The following is a 21,693-nucleotide window of genomic DNA, read 5'->3' as shown; positions in this document are numbered from 1 at the left end:
GTAAGTGTTGTTGTTTTTTTTTTTTAAATAGCAATTTGGACCAGTGTAAGTAAAGACCCAGGGGAGGTTGAGACGAACTCTTTCCTGAGACCCTCCTAATCTCCCCAGGCATATTGTAGACTTGGGACACTTTTGTCTCTCCTAAATACCCCTCAACTCTCATGAACATGTGTCTGTGGGCCTGTGTCACTGGCTATATGATATTCCAATGTCATGAAATTATATGGAAGAGTGGTTTGGGGGGCAAGAAGAGGGACAGAGGCAGAGAAGATTCCCCTGGTTAGGGGGAGTCCCATGATCCCTGACCCCTCAATTTCCCTCACAGATCTGTGAAAAGACAAATGGGATCAGGAGTGCTGTCATCATCTATTATCCCTTCCGCAACTTAGCCTCTACGGTCACTGGGCAAAATACATAAAGCAAAAACTGCAGGGAGGCTGGGGTTAGAGGGAAGACTTACAAGAAAGACACGGAATATGTGATCTGGCACAACCTTTAAAGGAAACACAGTCCATCACGACTTGGCCCCGATCCATCTTTCTAGAATTCTTTTTTTTTTAATTTCTTACAATCTGTCTTAGAATCAATTTTCTGATTCTCTGCCACCCCACAACCACTTTGTATTGATTACCTCGTATTTATTCTGAATATGTTGTCCAGTCTATTGGAATGTAAGCTCTCTGAAGACAAGAACTGTTTTATTTTTGTCTTTGATTCTACAGAGCTTAGTACAGTCGCACACAGAAAAGGAGCTTAATAGATGCTTTGGCTGATTGATTGACCACCTAAGGGAATTTGGGTGCCAGTCTACGAGTGGGGCCTGGAGAAAGGGAGCAGGAGACCAACAGGCCTCCATACTAGACCACGTGCCTTCCCACCTTGGTTCTCCCTTGGGAATGTTGATGGAGAGATTAAATTCAAGAGTTCCATTCATCAGCTTGATACTGGTTGATTTCTTCAAAGCTGAGGCAATACCAGAGAGGTCAGCCAGCTGTGGAGACACTGGCAGAACCTTGCAGGTGAGGAGTGGGGTGAAGGAGCTGGGGAAAAGTAAGTGGAGAAGGGCAAGGAAGGGGAATCGGAGCCTTAAAGAACCCAAGAACTTGGGGAAATTCTGAGAAGGGACAGAAAAGACGGAAAGAACAATGGTCAATACATTTGACTGGGGCTGTCCAATCTGAAGAGATCCCAAGAGAACGTCCTAGGACCTTCTATCTCCTTGAGGGTCACCAGAGTCTGGGTCCTTCCTCTTCCCCTTCTAAACCTTCTTGAAGCCTATTGAGTGCCCCACTTGACTCTCTTCAGAAATACTGGATGGGGAGATATCATGGAGAGTTCGTGTAGTCTGACATCTTTGTTAGACCCTGGGGAGAGGAAAGAGGAAGGAAGAGATCTGAGCCCAGAGCCCTGTCCCCACTAGAGACAAGACCCCAGTGAGCATGGAGGGCTCGTGTTGGATTCTAGCTGTAGAGGTTGCCATCTCCTCTTAGAGAAAGGGTCCTCCACCATGTTTTTTAACCCTTACCTTCCATCTTAGAGTCAATATTGTGTATTGGTTCCAAGGCAGAAGAGTGGTAAGGGCTAGGCAATGGGGGTCAAGTGACTTGCCCAGGGTCACATAGCTGGGAAGTGTCTGTGGTCACATTTGAACCCAGACCCTCCTGGCTCTCTGTCCACTGAGTCAGCTAGCTCCCCATAACCTTTTCTCTTTTATCTAACCTTTTTTTTTAACCCTTACCTTCAGTCTTGGAATAAATATTGTGTATTGGCTCCAAGGCAGAAGAATGTTAAGGGCTAGGCAATGAGGGTTAAGTGACTTGCCCAGGGTCACACGAGGCCAGATTTGAACCTAGGACCTCCCATCGCTGGGACTGGCTCTCCATCCACTGAGTTACCTAGCTGCTTCCTCACCCTCCACCATGTTTTATGTCACACTCCCTTGATGGTCTGGTGAAGATTGTGGACCCCTTCCCAGAATAAGATTTTTTTAATTTGTAATTTTAAAAAGTCATCATTTCAGTTAATTGTTAGTGAAAATATAGAATTGTTTTTCTCAGCCAAGTTCATACACTTTCTGAAATTTATCCCTAAGTCTGTGGATCTCAAATGAAAAATTCTTATCTTAGGAAGACAACAGGGAAGGAGCAAAGGCTCATGGGTTCTCCGGATCCTGTAGGAGTTGAGGGTCAGAGGGACTTTGCCCCCCCTTATATATAGTCTATTGAGTCTTCCTCTTTTAGAATGGAAGCTTCTTAAGAGCAGAGACCCTTTTCCCCCCAAAATATTTGTATCTCCAGCACTTAGAAGAGTGCTTAGCACATAGTAAATGCTAAATAAAACCTTTTTCATTCAATTATCCTTTTAATTCACATATGCACTATATATGAATAATAATAACTCATGCTGACGTTAAGTGACAGCAGTGGAGAAGAAAGTCAGTGCAAGTGTTTGTTCCCATTTTACAAGGGAGGACATCTGAAACTCATCCAGACCTTGATTAGATTTGGGCCGGGCTTGAGGCCGCCGGCATCATCAAAGTGTCTGATTTTGACCCTGGCCATTAGCCTTAACTAAGAAGTCCATGATGTGATCTGAGAGACACTGAGGAGTCCCAGGCCTGATCCATCTCTCACCCAGTCACCTGAAATGCTACCATTAGCAATTCAGTTCCTTTGGATTCAATGGGAGCTCCATCCCTATAAAATGCAAAATTCCCAGAATGTGGAATTCTTTAGCTCCCTAAAATGTAAATAGGAATGTCAGAGGGAAGGAGAGGGGTGCTGGAACCCAAAACTAGGAGATTTCCTGGGTTCGACTCCCCCTTTTGGCATATATTCACTGTGTATAAGTCACTGAACTTCTAAGACTCAGTTTTCTCATCTCTAAAATGGGGAGAATAACACCTGCAGTCACCTCACATGAGTATCTTGATCCTCAAATGAGATAATGTATAGAAATAATTTTTTTACCTTAAAAATTCTATAGAAATGTTAGCTGTTGTGATTATGAATTAATTTATCAGATGTTTTACGTTGCACAAGGTTCTGTTTGGTCACTTGAAAGCAATGGACAAATGAGAACTACTGACCTAGAGCAAGTCACTTAAAATAATGTCCTATTATAAGGATTAATAATGACTAGTATATATCAAGCACTTCAAGGTTTGCAAAGCATTTAACAAATATTATTTTATTTTCTCCTCACAATGATCCTACTATTATCTCCATTTAGCAAATGAGGAAACTGAGGCAGACAGAGGTTAAATGACTTGTCCAGGATCACACAGCTCCTCCCCTCTCCTCTCTTCCCTTCCTCCTCTTTCTCTCTTCTCCTCTCCCTGCACTTTCTCCTTTAGTGAGTTCATCTACTTCCAAAGCTCCATACATGAGTACCAGATCTTTCTGATCTCTAGCTCCAGTCCCATGTTTCCTAATGCCTGCTTGAATATTTAGCCAGCCCAAACTCAAAATGCAGAAAATTAATCTTGTAGAAGGGGCATCTGTGTAGCTCAGTGGATTGAGAGCCAGTCCTAGAGATGGGAGGTCCCAGGTTCAAATCTGACCTCAGACACTTCCCAGCTGTGTGACCCTGGGCAAGTCACTTAACCCCCATTGCCTAGCCCTCACCTCTCTTCTGCTTTGGAACCAATGATTCTACTGATCTAAGGCAGAAGTACTGATTCTAAAGCAGAAGGTAAGGGTTTAAAAAAATTCATATCCCCCTCTGCTTACCCACACCCCAAATCTGTTCCCCTCTGATTTTTCTCTTTCTCTCGATGGCACCACAACCCTCCCATTCATCTAGGTTCAATCAATCACTCAGCCAGACCCTCTGCAAGACCCTAGACATATAATAATAAAAACAAAAGTAATAATACTATAGCTAGCTTTTATATAGCACTTATGCGCCAGGCACTGTGCCAAGCACTTTACAATTATCATCTCCTCTTATCTGCCCAACAACCCTGGAAGGGAGATGCTGAGGAAACTGAGGCAAACAGAGGTTCAGTGACTTGCCCAGCTACTTAGCGTCTGAGGTCAGATTTGAACTCGGGTCTTCCTGGCAGGAGTAGAACCATCCCTGCCCTCAGAAAGCAGAACCTCGGAGTTCCCTTTGACCGTGCCAAAGGCTTGCCAAGCCCTCAAGTCAAGCCCTCCTCCATATTTCCCCCACTCATACTGCAACCACCCAAGTTTCATGCTCAACTGGAGTGGATGGAAGTCAAAGAGAGACAGATTTCAGTTCCAATTTTTAAATTAATTACAATTCGTTCTGCCCAAAGTAGAACAAGGAGGAAGCCTTAGGAGTTTGTGTGTACCCCATCCTTGGAAATCCTCTGGCGAAGCTGGAGGGACGGTCAGTCGAGAAGGCACGCAGCAAGTGCCTCCTGGGTGCCAGGAACTCCATTCAGCCCTGAAACCTTCCAGAAGGGAGACGGTTGGGCTCAACGACCAGAGAGGGCCATTCCACGAGGCCCCCATTTCTTGTCCTCTAGACTCTAGTCACAGCCCTCTACCTAGTCCCGCTGGTCCTCCTCTCATCCCCTCTTCCATTTTCCCTCCACCCAGCTGCCCAGATCCATATCCCAGAGGCACAGCTCTGACCCGGTCACTCACAGAAGCGCCTGGGCAGTCCCTTCTTGCCTCTACGATAACATACAAATTCCTCTCTTTGACCTTTCCAGCCTGGCTCCAGCCTCCCTTCCCAGGCTTATCGCCCATTCCTCTCCCTCATGAACTCTGCATTCCAGTCCACTCGGCTGCCTTGCTCTTCCACACACACCGTCCCATCTCCCATCTGCCATCTTCCTGGGATTGCCCAGGCTGACTCCTGGAGCGTGTGGAATGCATTCTCTCCTTTACTGTCTCCACTTCTTGGGATCTCCAGCTTCCTCCAAAGCTCGGCTTCCAGGAACTCTTTCCCGATTCTAGTGGTTTTTGTCCCAAAAAATGACTTTGCTATATTTTGTTCAATTTTCTGTTTAGATGTTGTTCCCTCCCCCAACTTTTCCCCCAGAATATAAACTCCTCAAGGGCAGAGATTGCTTCATTTTTGTGTGTCCATCCTTGGTGCCAAATGTATAGATGCTCATTGAATCAAGAATGAATGAATGAATGAATGAATGAATGAATGAATGAAAAGGTATTTATTAAGCACTTAGGAGGTCAGGCCCTCTCTCTGCCACTTTTTGATCTGGGTTTTGATCTGAGAAGTCATAGGGATGGTGACAAAGAATAGTAGAGAGACAGTGGATTGGAAAAAGGAAGAGAATAAGCATTTATATGGTGCCTACTATGCTAAGCATTTTCTAAAAATATTATTTCATTTGAACTTCCCAACCACCCTGGGAGGGAAGTATTCTTCCTATCCCCACTTCAAAGTTGAGGAAACTGAGGCAAACAGAAGTTAAGTGACTTTCCCAGGGTTGTAGTTAGTAAGTTTCTGAGGTTGAATTTGAACTCGGGTTTTCTTATTTTTAGGTCCAGTGGTCTTTCACGTGTTAGACTCTGGGTCAGGAAGATCTGAGTTCAAATTTCACCTTACCCATCTGGTAGCTGTGTAATCTGGGACTATAATCACTCTAACTTCTCTTAAATCTCAGCTTCCTCATCTGTAAAATCAGTTTTGGACTGAATGGCCTCTAAGGTCCCTTTCAGCTCTAAAGCCACGATCATCTATCACAGCCTTTCAATTAGCAATGATGGTATTGATTTGATTAATGCTCCCAGAGGTGGAAAGGCAAGTGGGTTGCTGCTGGGCAGATGGCAGGATTCCCAGGTAAGCCTCAGGCTCCTGCTGGATGGCTGAAAGGGATGTAAAAGCATGGAGGGAGGCCAGCTAGCTAGAGTGAATTTGGTGAGCTTGCCCTCAATCCACCAGACAGCCCAGCTCATCCCCAGGGCAAGAGTTCTAGACCCCCTGGATCGACTCTCCAAGAAAAGGGGTTCAGAGATGTGCTTGCAGGGACAGACTCAGGGCATCCTTCCCTGGTGGGTCAGACTATCACTATCCTCTCCCCTGACCCCTTCCCCAAAGGAATTTCCCCTCTGGCACAAGAATTTCTAGTCCCAACTGGGCATCGGTCCACTATCTCCTCCCTCCCCGTCCCAGTCCTGGAGGAAGACCCAATTAGCCTCTAAGAGTGGAATGCTAGCCCTGGAGATAGGATGATCTGAGTTTGAATTCAGTTCAGGCACAAAAGTCACTTTTTTGTTGTTCAGTCATTCACTTGCATCTGAGTGTCTCCTCCTGACCCCATGGATCACAACACACCAGTACTATCCATGGAGTTTTTGTGGCAGAGACACTGGAGGGGTTTGCCATTTCCTTCTCCATGAATTAAGACAAACAGAGGTTAAGTGACTTGCCCACAGTCACACAGCTCATAAGTGAGGTGAGATTTGAACTCAGTTCTTCCTAACTCTATCCACTGGGTCAACGAGCCACCTGAGTTGTTCCCATTGCTCCTCTTCAAACACCCAATGTTCCAGCCAAATTGTACTCCAACTTTATCTCTAGGCACATCCTCCTCTTTACCTTTCAGCATCCTTCTTTTCCTACAAGACTGAACTGGAGAGCTACTTCTTCCATAGATCCTTTTTCTGGACTCTCCAGCTAAGACCATTCTCCCTCCTCAAATTTCCCAGAAGCTTTTTGTCCTCATTGCTCTTCCTGCCCTCACTCTCTACCATGGTTTATGCTTATCCAGTAAGAGCAGAGACTAGTCCTTTCTGCCTTAATGTTCCCAGCACACAGCATGATTCCTTCCTTGCAAAGAGCAGCTGCTTAACAAACTCTTAATTGATTGATGTGTATGGTAGAATGTAAGCTCCTTGAGGGCAGGGACTGTATTTTTTTTTCATTTGTATCTCCAGTGCTTTTCAAATAGTAGAAGCTTAATAAATATTTGGTGATTTTCATTGATTGCCTCATGATTCACCACATCTCCCTCCACCAAAAAAAAAATTTCATCACAAATCTTTCCAGCAAACCAGCCCTTTGAGCCCAGAAAATGGGGGAAGAGTTGCAGCATTTGAGGTAGGTGCTGGAGGGAGATGACATCTCATGGGGAGATGAGAGGATGAGAGCAAGAAGAAAATCACTGGCAAAAGACATGGTAATCAGAGATGTAAGGGGAGAATCAGGAGAACGAGGCATCCCAGAAACTAGGGGAGGAAAGATAAAGAAGGGGGTGATCAACGGTGTCAAATGATGCTGAAAGAGCAAAGATAATAAAGAATAAAGTGCCCTTGGATCTGGTAATCAGGGAGCTATCTGGCTTAGTGGATAAAGAGCCAGGCCTGGAATGAGGAGGTCCTCTCTTCAAATCTAGCCTCACATATTTCTTTCCTTGACCCCAATTGCCCAGCCTTTATAACTCTTCTGCCTTGGAACCAATACTTGATTCTAAGATGGAAGGTTTTGATTTGGGGGGGCTGAAACCAAACTGCTGAATTAGAAAAGGGATGGAGATAAGAGCTTGAATGCATGGAGGCTGAGGATATGAATCCTTTATTTGTTCGATGAAATCTGTGAAAAGAAATAAAGGAATGGGATGACAACTAAAGGATCAGAGATCTAGATGGGACTTTAGAGGCCACCCGCACCCAACCTCCAGGCAGGGGTCAGGCAGGTGAGATGGATTCCCCCAAAGTCACAAAGGAAGCAAGTACAAAAGGCAAAAATGAACCTCGGGCTTCCTGATTTCCAAAACTAGCACCCTTTCCCACCACTGGATGGAACAGTGGGATCAACTGAGGAATTTTTCCAAAGATAGGATGGCTACACATGCCTGTAGGCAGAAAGAAGAGAAAAAGACGAGAGACAGAGACAAAGAAATTGACAGATTAAAAATGGTGATGCAGGAGCGAGCAAAGGTCCTCGGGAGGCAGAAAGGGATGGAGTCCAGGATGGTGGGAGAGATGTTGACTTTACAGTAAAGAAGCCATACATACCTTTTCCTCTGAGACTGGAATAAAGGATGAGAAATTAAGTACATACATAGATTGTTGAGGGGGAGAAGTGAGGATGAATTTGAAGTATATATATGAAATGTATATATGTTATATGGTATATGTAATGTATATGTATATAGCCCTTATAATATTTTTGATAGAGAGAGAAAGAGAGAGAGAGAGAAAGAGAGAGAGAAAAAGAGAGAAAGTGAGCAAGAGAGAGAGAGAGAGAGTGAGCAGGAGAGAGAAAGAGAGAGAGAGAGAGAGAGAGAGAAAGAGAAAGAGAAAAAGAGAGAAAGTGAGCAAGAGAGAGAGAGAGAAAGAGAGAGAAAGTGAGCAAGAGAGAGAGAGAGAAAGAGAGTGAGCAAGAGAGAGAGAGAGAGAGAGAGAGAGAGAGAGAGAGAGAGAGAGAGAGAGAGAGTCCTCTCTTCAAACTCCTGTAGTACTTTAGAACAGCAGAACCTTTTCATCTTAGGACTCCTTTATACTCTTAATTAATGAATACCAGAGCATCTAGGTGGCTTAGTGTTTAGAGAGCCAGACTTGGAGAAGGGAAATTTTGGGGTCAAATCTGGTCTCAGATACTTCCTAGCTGCGTGACCCTGGGCAAGTCACTTAACCCCAGTTGCCTGCTCCTTACCACTCCCCTGCTTTGGAATCCTTCCTTGGTATCAATTCTATAAAAGAAGGGGAAGTTAATAAGGACCCCTCCACAAAGAGATTTTGTTTATGTGGATTATATCTATCAATATTTCTCTATTAGAAATGAAAACATATTATAGTATTTTTGTGAAAATTCTTTTGATTGGAGGATCCCTTGAAAAGGTCTCAGAAACTCAGACCACCCTTTCTTTGAGAACTGTTGGTCTAAGCCCTAGAACATGCATCAACTCAACTGGATTTCTATTTTCTTGGGAAATCCTGACCTCCCTATCAATCTATACTAAATACTCAGAAAATCTAAAGACCCCACTGTCACCCAACTCGTAAATGTCAGAAGGAGCATCTGAACTGTCTCCTCCATCTTCCCACACTCACATCACACAGGCTGTCTCTAAAAGGACTCTTCACTTTTTTGGTGTCATGAACCTGCCTTGGTAGTCAGAATGTTTTTAAGTAAGTGGATGAAATGCTAAGTTTTCATTAGAGGTTTGTCAAAAGAAAGATGTCATCGTTTTTCCCCATATAAAGTGATGCCCCCTGAAATCTATCCATGGAACACTAAATAGGTCCTAGGATAAGAGCATGCAGTCATCTTTTTAATCATACCGTAGCATTTAATTATATGTCTTGCATTTCTTTACTGTTGTTTGTTCTCTTCTGTACAGTTATAATCTCCTTAAAGGCCAATGATAATAGCTTGTATTTAGGTAGCACTTTACGGTTTACAAAGCACAAGAACTCTGGGAGGTGGGTACTGCTGGGACAATTATCCCCATTTTTCTTGTTTTCTTTCTTTTTTAAATAACCCTCACCTTCCATCTTAGAATCAATGCTGTGTATTGGATCCAAGGCAGAATAGGGGTAAGGGCTAGGCAATGGGGTTAAGTGACTTTCCCAGGGTGACACAGCTTGGAAGTGTTTGAGGTTTGATTTGAACACAGGACCTCCCATCTCTAGGTCTGTCTCTCCATCCATTGAGCTATCTCACTGCCTCTCCCCCACTCCCATTTTTCGAATGAGAAAATTGAGGTTCAGAGGTACTGTGACTTTCCAAGATCATAGAGTTAATAAATGTCAGCATTGAGTGATGAAGAGGTGATTCCTGACTCCAAGGCTGGGTCCAGGGCTTTCTCCACTATCCCACAATATCTTCTTCTTCCTCTAGCAGTGGCTGGAATAGTATTCAACCCAGCATAGAGGCTCAGACAGTATCTGTCCCAACGATTCATTAGGAATCCTGAGGGAAATGTGCCCTGGGGAGCCAGGAAGGGGCCCCCATCTCTGCCCTGGAAGGAAGGGAAAGGATGGAGAGGGCAATGCTTCTGGCAGGATGTGGGATGGCCATACGCTGGCATAAGTGTGAACACACACACACACACACACCCCTAGTGCTTTTATCCAATATAGGGTACGATAGCTTTGCTCTGGGTGACCTTGGGGTTCTCATCAATCAGGTAGAGTAACTGGAAAGTCAACAGGGAAATGATTGTTTCCTTTCTGTTCACACCCTGGAGTCAGCCCCATGTGTCTTCCCCGGGGCACATAAAAACTAGGAGACTCTGTAGTCCCACTACTCCTGACCCTACCTTGCTCTCTAGGAAATTATATTCTATACAACATGGAGTTAAGTATAATAGAATTCTCCCATATACATTCTCCCTCCCTTCTTTCTTTCTTTTCTTCCTCCCTTCCTTCTCTTTCTTCCTTCTCTTTCTTCCTTCTCTTTCTTCCTCTCTCTCTCTCTCTCTCTCTCTCTCTCTCTCTCTCTCTCTCTCTCTCTCTCTCTCTCTCTCTCTCCTTCCTTCCATAGATTCACCCTCACTCCTCTAGGGTCTCCCTCTTAGCTCCAACCTCCCTTCCAATCCATCCTCCTTTTAACCATTAAAGTCATTTTCCTAAAACAAAGGTTACCCCTCTCCTCAATTAACTCCATTGGCTCCCTATTTATTGCCTGCAGGAACAATTACAAAATCATCTCTTTGGCTTTCAAAGACCTTCAAATACCGTCCCCACCCAAACTTTTTAGTTTTTTTACACCTTATATTGTCCCTAACCCCCACATAATCTTCAATCCAATGACACTAACCTCCTTGAAGTTCCTAAAAAAGATGCTCCATCTCTCCATTCTGGGCATTTTCACTCCTGGAAATGCCATCCCTCCTCATCTCCTCCCACCCGCCTTGGTTTTCCTGGTTTCTGTCAAGTACTAGCTAGAATTCCACCTTCTACAGGAAGTCTTTTCCAAACCCTCTTAGTCCTAGAACCTTCCTTTTGTTGATTATTTCTATTTTTCCTGTATATAGCTTGTCTGTACATAGTTATTTCAATATTGCTTCCCTTTTTAAACTATGAGATCCTCAAGGGAAGAGAGACTTTTACCCTTTCTTTTGTTTTACCAGCACTTAGCACAGTTCCTGGCACCTAGTAGGTGCTTAATATTGTTTGACTAACTGATGGACTCCAGTTCCCTCTGACCCTCACTCACAGATGGGACCCACTGAGGCCACCTCAGATTCCCCTTACTCACAGACTAGCCTTCCTCCCGATGCCATCGGGCCTCCCCTGGCCTCCAGGATTTTGTGTGATCCCAAATCTCTAGGTCTAGTTAGATTCCCAAACTTAGCTTCTCCTTAGTTCAATCAATTTAAAGTTTCATATTTTCAAAAGGAATTTTATCAGGAAACTAGGGGAAAGTAAGAACGAGCAAGAGAAAGGAGATATTCTTGAAGGTGATGCCAACAAGCACAAGGTCTGGCGGGTCCACCAAGCCCAAAGGGATTCAGTGTCCTGCTGGGTGATGGATTGTGGCTCTAACATCAAAGGACAAGCCTGCCTAAGTGATTCATTGTCAACTTGACGATCTGATGATGAATTTTTGGTGCAACTGGAAGACAATCTACTTCAGGATGGAGGAATTAGGTTCTTTGTGCCCACAGTGATGAATGAAATCACCATTCCTTGAAGCCTTTGGACTCCTATTCATCTCATCAGAGTTCCACTTGGCTGCTCCTGGGGATGATGGGAAAAGTGAGGTATCCTAGGGACACTAGGCAGTTTACCCTCAAGGGCAATGGGTTGGGAGAGCTGCTAAGCTGGATAAATCAAAGCCCTGCTTACCAAGTTCGAGCCAGGGTGCTTTCCCCAGATTCAGTCTATTATGGGAAGAGTAATCCAGGAAAAGGGTACCAAGAGCATCAGGCCAGGAATCTCTAATAATTCATCTGGTGAGAGGGAATCACAATAGGTGGAAGGTGCAGGATATTGGATGTAGCCTTCTTGTAAGGATGCATCTCCCAAATGGGAGGATGGTCCAGTAAGGGAATGGGCTACTTTGAGAAGATGCGAGTTTCTCGTCATCAGAGGTCTGCAAAAGGCTGGATCACTTCCAACGAGCAGCCAAGACTCTTCCATGCACCCAAGACTCACTGCATTTCTTTTCCATTTTGATAACTTTCCAAGTTCCAACTTCAAGCCTGAGGTCTTTTCTCCATTAACACATCTAAGACATACCTAGTGTCTAATAGAGCTTTTCTAAACCCATTCTTGACTGTACTAACTTCCTTATAGTTTGAGACTGATGAATCCTCCTTAGTTACTCCTCAGTCCCATTGTTGCCCCTGCTACAGTCCCATTAGACCCTTCTACAATAATCCAGAATTTTAAGTGTATGTATGTACTTTCCATATAGTAAGTACTTAATACCTACTTTTTTTTCCCATTCATTCATCAATCAGCATGCATTTATTAAATGCTTATTACATGGTGACACTGTGCTAAATGTTGGGAATACAAAGAAAGACAAAAAAATCCCTACTGTTAAGGAGAGTACCTTCTAATGGGACAGACCACATGTAAATAAGTACGTACAGCAAAGATATATACAGGGTAGATGGAGGTGATCTTAAAAGGGAAAACCATTAGCAGTTGTTAGTTCTTCTCTTTGAAAAGGACCAATGGTATCATGGGATGATGTTTTGACTTGAGTATTGTGTAATTAGAATTTTGTACCCCAAGACTCCATTTCCCAGAATCCCACTTTCTTCCTCACATTACATCCTTGCATTTTGGAGATAAAGTTTCTATAACCCCATCCCCTCTTTGCTCTTCTCCCGCTACCATGGTCCAGAAAACTTCTCTTTACTCAGGCTTTACTTTTGTCTTTATTTTCCTCTACTTCAAGTGATTATTAATATATCTTATAAAATATGACACTTGGGGTTATTACATATTAATTTTAATCTTGGAGTATGAATTGATTTAAGTGAGGCAGAACTGCACTAAGTCTCACTCTCTCTTCTAGAGTCATCCAAGACCATTGGCTAGACAGAAGTCAGAAGAACTGGTGATGGCTCAGGATGGAATGAATGACCTTGGCATCTTCCATGTCTGACCAAGCTCCAAGTCTCTACATAGCCTGCTTCAGCCACCTTCATGGCCATTGGAACAAATTGTTCTCATCTGCCCCTTTTGCCAAGGTAAATCTTTACATGTTTGGGGTAGACACCCTACCACACACCCAACCAATGGGTTTCAGGTGTGTCAGTTAGCAACATTAGCAATTAGGTGGACCAGGAAAGGCCTCCTGCAAAAGGTGGATCCTGATGTAAGCCAAAGAAAATAAGAAGCAGAGAGGAAGGGGCAGAATATTCCAGATCTCGGGGACAGTTAGGATAAAGGCTCAGAGATATGTGACCTACTGATGCATTTGAGGGACCACAAGTTCCCACAATGACATGGCTCATTTTGTCCCAGATCCAATGGCCTTTCCAATTCACACCCACCTCATTCATCTCAGTTACGCTCTTTTCCATACAGGATCCTCAATAGTCTTTAGCATCATTCAGTCAGGATCAATGTTGTCTAAAGTCCAGTCCTCACACTAATTGCTGAATATCTAAAGTTAATATTTTACCAGAAGAATAAGATCCTGAACTCACTCTTCCAGAGTGAGGCTGGCTGCAGGGTTCTAAGGATTCAAAGTGTCTCCCCTCTAATCTTATCATTTTAAAGCCCCCATTCCAGTAAGTTCTTCCTACCATTAACCACCAGTGATTAGCACCCCACTTCTACTTAATCAATTAGCATCAATTAGCTTTTACAAAAGGAGACTTCAGAAGTAGAACAAGAACATCAATTACAAAATACAATTCAAAATACAAAAAAAATTATTTTAAATTTAATTAAAAATATTTTTCCCATGATTATGTGATTTTTGTTTCTCTCTCCCTTCTTCCCTCTTGCCTCCGGGAGTTGGCAAGCAATTCCACTGGGTTACACATGTATTACTAGCTACTGAACTCTGTGCTTGCCCTAAATTGGTGAGCAAGATATTTCCATTATTGATCTCCACGCCTTTCAAGAAGCCTCTTACACGCTAAATACTGCATTATCCATCCCACCCAAGCCCATTCCATGAGGCTACAGAGCTCTTGTCATCAATGGTCCTTACTTCTCACAACCTCTTAAAGGTAAAGAGCTTTCTTCTGCTCTTCCAAGGAACACAGGCCTCATGTTGGCCATAAGAATGGAGAGGCCAATGCGTTGGGGCCAGAATATCCATTCAGGGTGCAATCTCAGCAAAAACCACCAGGTAGCACCACAAGCTTGAGCTCCAGCCAGAGTTCTTTTGCATAGGTGTGATAAAGGCTTTGGGACCCCACTCCAGGGCAAGACCAGAACAGTTTGGCCCGGGGTTCCACAGGCTCCAAATTTCCTTGCCCAGGAATGATTTCCTCTGATTTAGATTGTGAAATAAGAATATTCTCATCATTTTTGTGGCTCATTCTCCCATTCTCATTTAGATCCCAATCGGCTTCCCATCTTTGCCTGACCCACAAGAAGGGGTACCCTCACATTAGAACTTAGAGCTGTTTTCCAGAATAGAATCAGGTTTCCAAAAAATAAAAACACAGCATTAAAACTCCTGAGCAGCTGATCACAGCTGCCCTGGAAAGGTCTGAAATCTCAACTTCCTGTTGGTCATCACTGCCCCTACTAAAATCTAAATTCCCAACTTCACTTTTTGCAAAGGAACAGATGCTGGCAAAAGAGGTGTTTCCAACAGAAAGTCATGGCAGGTGGAGGTGGCAATCCTCATCCCAGATCCTATAAAGGCAGTATTTGCTTCCAAATCCATTCCAATGGTCACCAGAGGATCTCTCCAAAGACTCCCACAATACCCTGGTCTTGCCCCCACCATGGCCCTAATGCAATGCCATGATGTAGTTTCACTGCCTATACTTCATTCCAGACATTCCGTTCTGTTCCTCTCCTCCTCTGGATCTCCTTTAGCACATTCCCCATAAAGTAAACTGATGTCTCTGTTTTAATTGCTATGTCTCACCATACAGTATTATATAACTCATGAGCCATTTGGGCAGATAGGAGGTCACATGACCAACAAAGATGGCAGACCAGTTGTTATTCCCCAGTGCTGAGCAATCCTTAAACCTCAGATCAGGGAATTCCATGCCAGCTATAAAGTCACTAAAGATGAATCTACAAGATAAGACAAAAAAAAAGATGAGTATAACCACAAAAGATGATCCAGACACCTCATACGATGAAGGAAAATGAAGCCAAATTCTCCTCAGAAAAAGAAAATCCTGGGGGCAGCTAGGTGGCTCAGTGGATTGAGAGCCAGGCCCAGAGACAGGAGGTCCTAGGCTTAAATCTGGACTCAGACATTTCCTAGCTGTGTGACCCTGGGCAAGTTACTTAATCCCCATTGCCTAGTCCTTACTGCTCTTCTACCTTAGAACCAAACAAAAAGAAAGAAAGAAAGAAAGAAAGAAAGAAAGAAGGAAAGAAAGAAAGAAGGAAAGAAGGAAAGAAGGAAAGAAGGAAAGAAGGAAAGAAGGAAAGAAGGAAAGAAGGAAAGAAGGAAAGAAGGAAAGAAGGAAAGAAGGAAAGAAGGAAAGAAGGAAAGAAGGAAAGAAGGAAAGAAGGAAAGAAAGAAAGAAAGAAAGAAAGAAAGAAAGAAAGAAAGAAAGAAAGAAAGAAAGAAAGAAAGAAAGAAAGAAAGAAAGAAAGAAAGAAAGAAAGAAAGAAAGAAAGAAAGAAAGAAAGAAAGAAAGAAAGAAAGAAAGAAAGAAAGGAAGGAAGGAAGGAAGAAAGAAAGAAAGAAAGAAAGAAAGAAAGAGGCAGAGAGAGAGAGAAAATACTGAAGATTCTTCAGAAATCATGGAATTGGGGCAGCTAAACGGCATAGTAGATAGAGCATCAGGCCTGGAATCAGATTTTAAAATTTTAATAAAAATTTTAAAAGAAGACAACCTCCATCTTGCCTCCTGGTCATTCATATTATCCTCTCGTCTAATAGATTTGAAACAGAGAGAGAGAGAGAGAGGGGGGGGGGGGGAGAGAGAGAGAGAGAGAGAGAGAGAGAGAGAGAGAGAGAGAGAGAGAGAGAGAGAGAGAGAGAGAGAGAGAGAGAGGGAGAGAGGGAGAGAGGGAGAGAGGGAGAGAGGGAGAGAGGGAGAGAGGGCAGAAGGAAGGAAGGAAGGAAGGAAGGAAGGAAGGAAGGAAGGAAGGAAGGAAGGGAGAAAGGGATGGAGGGAGGGAGGAAGGAAGGAAGGGAGGGAAGCAGGAAGGGAAGAAAGGAGGAAAGGAGGAAGGAAGAGGAGGAAGAAAGGAAGAGAGAGAGAGAGAGAGAGAGAGAGAGAGAGAGAGAGAGAGAGAGAAAGAGAGAGAGAGAGAGAAAGAGAGAGAGAGAGAGAAAAAAAGCGGGAGAAAGAAAGGGAGGGGAAGGGATTTTCTTTTAAAATCATAGAACAACACCCAGAAACTCCAAAGTGGTTCAAAAGGAAAAGGAATAGTTCTAAGATAACATAAGGAATAATATTTCAGATGGAAATTGGAACTGTTAGAAAACTGCAGAGTTCTTTTAATGATCCTGATTCTCATGAAAACAAAAACCCCATGTTTTTAATACATTCTGCCACAATTGTTATATGACAGTGAAACACAATTTTATAAGCATGAACAATAGAAACAGGAAAAAGCAGATGATATTTCAAAGTAGAGAGAGAATAATAGATTCAGGACACCCAAATACTGAAGTGGAAGAGAATCAAAAATCAGCTATGTTAAAGAAGCATAGGAATTCTATTGAAAATAAAGTGGTTGACCCTGAGAATAGGATGTATAAAAAGGTAATTTGAAGGGCAGCTAGGTGGCTCAGTGGATAAAGAGCCAGACCTGGAGGTCCTGGGTTCAAATGTGACCATAGACACTTCCTAGCTGTGTGACCCTGGGCAAGCCACTTAATTCTAATTGCATAGTCCTCACCACTCCTCTGTTGTGGAATAATTCTCGATTCCAAGATGGGAAGTAAAGATTTTTCAAAATCAGATATATAGATAAATATGGCCTTTGGCTACCATTTTGTCTGTATATGACTGGTAAGTCCAATGTTTGCTGACTAATCTACTTGGGGGTTCTTTTGGCTAGTCAGTCAATACATTACTCTGTTTACTGTGTTCTAGGGAAAATGCTCATAAGCTCTGGGGATACAAAGGCCAAAAAAAGTCTCTGCTCTCAAGGAATTCACAGGCAAGTGGTGGAGATGAAAACAACTACATACAAGCAAGCTATAAGCAGGATAAATTTGAGGTCATCTCAGAAGACACTAGAATTAAGGGAGATTAAGGAAAGGTAGGATTACAGGTAGTGCTTGAAGGAATCCAGGGACGCCAAAATATTGAGATGAGAGAGGAGAGTATTCAAAAAAATGGGGATAGAGTATGAAAATGCACGAGTTGAGAGGGAGCATCTTGTCTGAGGAACAGTAAGGTGTCACTGGATCACAGTTGGGGATGTAAGGTACAAGATGTGTGTGTGTGTAAGGGGTAATCTACAAATTATATCTATTTTAGCTAAACAAAAGGATTTAAAATGCCAAATGAGATTTTTATATTGAATACTGGAAGTGAAAGGGAACCCCTGGAGTTTATTCAATGGGGAGAAAAAAGAGAGGTGGACACATGGTCAGATAGATTTACATCAAAATCCTATCTAAATAATCACTAAAACCATTGGTATCTATATCACTTCTGTTGTCCATTTCTCATTTTTCATTGTCAATTATTTAAGTGGTTCAGGATTAAGTAACTTCAAATATATGCTATGTCATTTTCTCATTGTTATTCTTGCTTTTTACTTATTCTGATCTCTCCTCAGACAAGTCAGTGGTCTGATTATCTAGATGCTGATTTAGAGAGATAACTACCACATTAACAGCAACTATTTTCTTGTCTTGAAATATAACCTATTTGCTCTTTTTGTAATGTTGTTGCCATGTTGAGCAAGTGATTAAAAATTATTTTCCTAAAGAAAGTGGTCATGATATAAAATCATGAGGCTTCTATGTAGCCTACTCATCTTTGACTTCTCATTCTCTGTTTCTGGACCTGATTTTCCAAGTAATTCTCGCCATCCTCACTTTTTTCTCTTCTTTGCATTTAAATCACCAAATATCAGAGTATTCATGGATTTAATGAAATATATGTGGATTTAAGCCAATGCTGGAGCATAAGTTATAATTATTTCATAATGTTCTTTTGGTAAATACTTATCAGGATTATAATATGAGATGATCAAATATCCCATGAAAAATGTTTATTGTTATCTATGGATTTACAGGATGTATACCAAAGCCCCCCAAATGACTTAGGAAGCAAACATAGTGGCCAGAAGTAACATTAGTTTACAATATAGACTCATTTATAAAATATTACAAAGTACTATGGATGAAAGAGAGAGAATTGGTGGAGTTTAAAATCAGTTTTTGTAGTGTTACCTTTGGACAACTCCAACAGCTCCTTGCTTTACCTTGCCAAGGAGCCATTTTTCCATTTCACTGCAATTTCTGGTTTCATTTATATTCAGAATATCAGAATTTTTACAATTCCACTCCCCAAAAGTTTGTTCCCTCACTGATTGTTGGACAAGGATTTCAAACACCAGCAGTTATAGTAAAGGTTTATAGAGGACAGTCTAAAAGCTGTATGGTTCTTAGCATTCTCGGCCCCTTTTCCTCATCACTTTGTCATAATTACTGGCTATTTGATAGACTGGAAGGTGATGAGGCTCTGAACGAAATACTGGTTGCATGAGTGGTTAGAAGTGAACATACATGAGAAAAGTTGTAGAGATGGAAATTGCAAGGTTTGACAATTCTTTGGATATCTAGGGTGGGTGAGAATGAGGAATTGGGGATGATACCAAGCATTGGAAGGGTGGTGGAATCCTCAGTGATGGTGGGACATTCAGGATGGAGGTATATTTGAGTGAAAAGATAATAATTTCCAGTTTAGACATGGGGGGTTTAAGATGTCTGTAGGACATGCAGTTAGAAATGTCCAGTAAATAGTTGGTGATGTGGTATTGGCACTCAGGAGAGACAGTAGGACTGAATATATTGATCTAAGAATTATCTGCTTAGAGATGATAATTGAACCCAAAGGAATTTGTGAAGTTACCAAGCAAGGAATTAGAAGAAAGAAAAAAGGGCCTTGAGGGACAACTACAAGAAGTGGACAGGTCATGGGCGAATATCCAACAACAAAGATTGTAAAGAAATGGTCAGACAGATAGAACTAAGAGGAAGAAACGTTATGAAAACATAAAGAGGAGGGAATTCTCGCTGTTGCTGTTTGCCCTTTATTTTCAAAGAGGACCAAGGTTATCACTGGATAATGGTGACATCCCAACTTGCTCATGAATTGGATTTAAGTGAATAAGAAGTTGTATAAAGTTGTCGGTCTCCTTTGGTCTTCCACCGTCATTGAAGTCCAATGGCAAGACCAAAGTCAGGAAGACTGGCAATGGCCTGGGATGCAGTGAATGACGTTGGCATCTTCAATATCTGGCCAAGCTCCCTTCGTGACAAATTGTTCTCATCCACCCATTCCACCAGGTGAAGACTTCACATGCTTGGGGTAGACACCACCCCCAAACACATCTATAGTTTTGAGACCTGTTGGTTTAACCCTTATCCTGATTTAGCTTGACTGGGGAGATGGTTTTACCAAGGTGAAGCCATTGCCTATGCTACAGTTTCTTGGCACCATATTGAGGAGGAGAAAGTGACCAATGCTGTCAAGTGCTTTAGACAAGTCAGAGAAGGATGAGGATTGAGGAAAAGTCATTTGTCAATTAAGAGATAACGAATAACTTGGCAAGAGCAACTTCAGTTGCATAATGAAATGAAATTCACAGATTGTAGAAAGTTTAATGAGATTGAAAGGAGAAGACATGGCAACATCCAAGAGAGATGACTTTTGCTACCAAAGAGGAATCAGCAGAAGGATGCTGAGGGCAGAGAATGGAGATCGCGGCTACAAGGCTAGCAGTTAGGAGTCTGTGAAGCCATCCAGGAACTGAAAAATGCTTCTGGAGAAGAAAGCATACAATAGCTTGTATAAGTACTGTGAGATTTAAAATGGTTGAGGTCTTAAACTGTAGTGATTAAAATAGTGGAAGATATAAATTGTGATAGATATAAGAGAGGGTGAGCAATTTTGACCACAGAAATATGTTTCACTACAGTGTCTTGGGTTTTAAAATCAAATATAAGGTGGTCGCCAGGGAAATATTCCCAATTATTCAAATACCCAAGTCAATTGGGTTTTATAGAGATTTTTAATTAACAATGCAATGAGTAATCAAAGAAGGAGAGAGAGAGTAAGAAAAGAATCAGTTTTTTAACACTCACCACAAGGTCTGACTAAACAAGGATTTCTAATGACACCAGGCCAGCAGCATCTCAGCTGCTTTCACCAGCTCCCTCCTCCATCTGAATATTTCAGAATCAGTCTCCTCAGAATGAGTCTCTCCAATCTGAATGTTTCAGAATGACTTCCCAGCTCTTCCCTGAGCTCTTATTTTTAAGGGCAAAATCTTCTCTGTCACCTCCCCTAAGTCCTTACATCTACCAATCACTGTAGATGTTTCTAAAGGACCGCCCATTTTGAATTCACAGCTGAGTAGTTTTAATCTCTTTAGTAAGAGAGAAAAAAATGCTGCTGTGTTGACTAATTTCATTAAGAGAAAACCTCTGAGTAAGTTTTCACCTTTTAGGTCTAAGTAGTTTACAAGTTGCCCACCTTTATAGGTACTTAGTATCCCATTGTATCAATTCTAAAACAGTCATGACTCAAAGAACTTCCTGTCCCTTCCATAAGCATGGATCAAAGTACTTTTCATTGTTCTCAAGGAGCTCACTGTCCTAAATCAGTCCTAAGTAGGGTGGAGTAGGGATATTCCCAAGGCAAGGAGCCCTCACATTCAAATAGAATTCTCACTATCTGCTAGGGAATTTTTTTTAAGTAGAAGATTCCCCAATGGGGGAAACCCCTAACATTCATAAGGCTGAGAAATTTTGAGGTTTACAGTACCTCATCCAGGACCAGGTGCCAGGACAAAGCAGAAACAAGGTAAGGCAGGAGTGGCAAATAGGGGGAAACAGGGCTGGAACCTGAGATAAAGGTAATTCCCTAGAATTAACTAGGAGTCCCAAGAAGCAACAGCCCTATGAGGCTCCCAGGACATCACCTATTAGTGTTATGAGTCAGAGGATCAGAGAACCAGAACTGGAAAAAACAAACAAACAAACAAACAAAAAACCTCATGGGCCACCAAGTCCAACTCTCTTCATTTTGCAGATAAAGAAACTGAGTCCCAGGAGGTCATGACTTGACCAGGGTCCCACAGGTAGTGTTAGAAGTAGGACATGCATCCAGGTTCCCTGACTATAGACTCAATATTATTCCAGGTTACCAATAACTAGTCTTTCCTCCTTTTCTTATATGCCTTAGAATAAAGTTGATTTAAGCTTAAAATGCCTTGGCTGCTTGGGTAGCTTAGGAAGAAAGTCAATACTCCTAGAGGACAGATTTTTAAAATGAGCCCTATTCATGGATTCTCGAGGGAAACCAATGCTGGTGGGGGCTTGAACCAAAGAGTGATTAGTGAGAAGTCTCCAAGCCATGAGCTGTGTGATTCCAAACTGGGCTTTGAGCCACGGGTTATAAATGTGATACTATATTATTGGGTCATAAAAGTGACAAAAAAA

The sequence above is a fragment of the Monodelphis domestica genome, chromosome 2 (assembly GCF_027887165.1).
Source record: "Monodelphis domestica isolate mMonDom1 chromosome 2, mMonDom1.pri, whole genome shotgun sequence".
NCBI classification, from domain to species: Eukaryota; Metazoa; Chordata; class Mammalia; order Didelphimorphia; family Didelphidae; genus Monodelphis; species Monodelphis domestica.
The sequence above is the reverse complement of the archived record's forward strand: the minus strand, read 5'-3'. Positions refer to the sequence as shown.